The sequence below is a fragment of the Panthera onca genome, chromosome Y (assembly GCF_046562875.1).
Source record: "Panthera onca isolate mPanOnc1 chromosome Y, mPanOnc1 haplotype 2, whole genome shotgun sequence".
In the NCBI taxonomy this organism is placed as follows: Eukaryota; Metazoa; Chordata; class Mammalia; order Carnivora; family Felidae; genus Panthera; species Panthera onca.
Window position 1 is genome coordinate 12,527,363 of NC_138358.1, and position 2,338 is coordinate 12,529,700.

The window sequence follows — 2,338 nt, forward strand, 5'->3', positions numbered from 1 at the left end:
GGCTTGCCCGGCGGCTGCCGGGTGGTGCGTGAGCGTGTGCGTGTGCGTGCGCCCCGTGTCCCTTGGGTGTGTGTTGGGGGGAAGGGGACAGGCGGGAACCCCCTGGGCGCCTGTGGGGTTGTTCTGAGCTCGCCCCGCGCGTCGTCCGCGTGGCGGGGCGGGCTGCTGGACTTGCCCTGTTCCAACCCTTCCGACCTCTCGGAGTCTGGTCTTTGTTGTCTCTTGCTGGCCGGCCGGAGGCACCCTTCGGGGATGTGCTGTGCCAGGTTGGGGGGGTCGCCCCTTTTCGGGGTTGGCCCTCCCGGTGATCACAAAAACTCGTACGACTCTTAGCGGTGGATCACTCGGCTCGTGCGTCGATGAAGAACGCAGCTAGCTGCGAGAATTAATGTGAATTGCAGGACACATTGATCATCGACACTTCGAACGCACTTGCGGCCCCGGGTTCCTCCCGGGGCTACGCCTGTCTGAGCGTCGCTTGCCGATCAATCGCCTCCCCCGGGTGGGTCTCTCTCCCGGGGGTAAGGCGCGGCTGGGGGTTCCCTCGCAGGGCCTGTCCCGCCGGCGCCCGCCCCTGCCCGAGTGCGCCCCGCCACGCCCGCCTGCGCGGCGGTTCGGTGTGCGGGGTCACCTGTGGGCCGGGGAGAGGGTCGTCCTGGCCGCCGGGCCCTCCGTCCCCCTAAGTGCAGACGACGGTGGCCGCCGCTGCCGGCCCTCCCTCCTTCCTCCTCCTCCTCCTCCTCCCCCCGCCCCCTCCCCGGCCCCGTGTGTCCGGTCCCTGCCGCCTCCCTCAGCACCCCCCTCGCCCCCGCCTCGCCCCGCCGGGTCCGCTCGGCGGTGGCCTGTGTGTGGGACGTGGGAGGGCGTGGGACGGGGGCTGGGGGCCGGCGCCCGTGGGGCGGTGGCGTGGGGTGGTTGGGGGGGGGAGAGGTGGGGCGGGGGGGAGAGGCCGAGGCGGCCGGTCGCCGCCCGCGAGAAAAGGGAAGGGCGAGGAGAGCTCGCGCCTGAGGGCCGCGGCCGCCGCCGCGGTCCCTCTGGGGGAGATCCCTCGTGCCGCACGCGGTCTTTGGGATCGCCGCCCGGGTCTCGGGAGGGTTTTGCGGTGCCCCGTGCCGCGCGGTCCCGCGGGCCGTCGTGGGGGGTGGAGGCGCGGATCCGGAGCGCCGTCGGTCTCGCCGCCTTGCCCCGGGCGGCGACCGCGGCGGTCCTGCCGTGGCCCCCTCCTCTCCCGGTCCGCGGCCGTGCGGTCGGGGGCCCGAGCCGCGGCCCCGCCCCCGCTCCCCGCCGGCGATCCCGGCCCCCTTTGCCCTGTCGGGGCGGCTCGCGCCGAGGCCGAGTCGCGCGCGGGGCTGCGCCCCGGGGATGCGTGCCCCGGCGGCGGCCCGCGGGACGCCGCGGCGTCGCCCGCCGCTGCGCGCTTCCCCCCGGGTTGCGGCCGCGCCGCACTGCGTGCCCCGAGCCCGCGTTGTCGCGGTGTTGGGGGGGGTGTTGGTTCTCCGCGGGGGTCTCTGTGGCTGGAGGCGTGCCGCGCCGTCCGCCGGGCCCGGTCCGGGGCCGCGGTGGGAGCGCGGGGCACGTTGGGACGTGTGTGGGGGGAGGCCGGGTGCGTCGCGTGGGGGGAAAAGGGCCGGCGGTCGGGGGCGACCGCCGCGCTCGGACCCCCCCCACGCCCGCGCCCGCTTTCCCCCCCCCCCCGCTCCCCCGCCCCGCGCCGCTCGCCGCGGTTCCCCCTCCGGGGTCGTCGCGAGGCGGCGCGTCCCGCGCCTCGGGCCCTGCCCGACCCCCCGTTCCTCGCCCCACCCCTCCGCCTTCCAACCCCGGCAGGGCTCCCGCCTGTGCCGCCGGCCCGTGCTCCCGCCTGCCCGCCCGCCGTTCGGCCGTGTCCGTCCCGCGTGCGCGCACCCTACCTTCCCCGTCCCCCCATCCCCTCCCGGCTCTCTCCCCTCCCGCGCTCTCGCTCTCTCTCTCTCTCCCTCCCTCCCTCCCTCGCGGAGGGTTTGGAGGGGAGGGGGTTGTTGGTGCGTTGGGGGGGGGGGGGTCGTCGGTAGGGGTGCGGGCGGCTCGGGCGTCGTTGGGGTGTTTTGCGTCGTTGGGTGTCGGCCGGAGAACCGGGCGGGTGCGGACCGCGGCCTCTTCCCGGGGGCCGGCGTTCCGGTCCTCTCGTCGCCCCTCCGCCCTGGCCTCGCGGGGCTCCTCCTGGTGCGCGCGCGCGCGCCCCTCCGAGACGCGACCTCAGATCAGACGTGGCGACCCGCTGAATTTAAGCATATTAGTCAGCGGAGGAAAAGAAACTAACGAGGATTCCCTCAGTAACGGCGAGTGAACAGGGAAGAGCCCA

General features: G+C 75.6%; 2 non-coding genes across 2 annotated transcripts in view; both read left to right on the forward strand.

Annotated features, from left to right (window-relative positions):
• The first annotated feature begins 324 nt into the window (after window positions 1-324).
• On the forward strand, window positions 325-477 carry LOC145715089 (5.8S ribosomal RNA). The gene has a single exon (XR_014137109.1). It is a non-coding gene; the product is annotated as a 5.8S ribosomal RNA (ribosomal RNA).
• Window positions 478-2,227: 1,750 nt separating this feature from the next.
• LOC145715088 (28S ribosomal RNA) overlaps window positions 2,228-2,338 on the forward strand; it is a 4,643-nt gene continuing 4,532 nt past the window's right edge. The window contains exon 1 of the ribosomal RNA XR_014137108.1: window positions 2,228-2,338. This exon is cut by the window's right edge and continues 4,532 nt beyond it. This is a non-coding gene — a ribosomal RNA (28S ribosomal RNA).